Genomic DNA, 215 nt, shown 5'->3' on the forward strand with positions numbered 1-215 from the left:
CCCAGCATCTCGGCAAGCCCCCACCCCTCTCCCCGTTGCCTCCTTAGAAAACCAGATTTTAGAGCACTGAGGGTGGCTGTCCAGAATGAATATCTTAAAACTTATGGGAATGAGCTAGTCTCGAGATGAATTTCAAAGAGAAAGAGAAATACGATATGTATACTTCGGAAGGTAATAAAATTGCATTCGAATGCATACGAAATGGATTATATGTA

This window comes from Penaeus monodon, chromosome 32 (assembly GCF_015228065.2).
Source record: "Penaeus monodon isolate SGIC_2016 chromosome 32, NSTDA_Pmon_1, whole genome shotgun sequence".
Classification (NCBI taxonomy): domain Eukaryota; kingdom Metazoa; phylum Arthropoda; class Malacostraca; order Decapoda; family Penaeidae; genus Penaeus; species Penaeus monodon.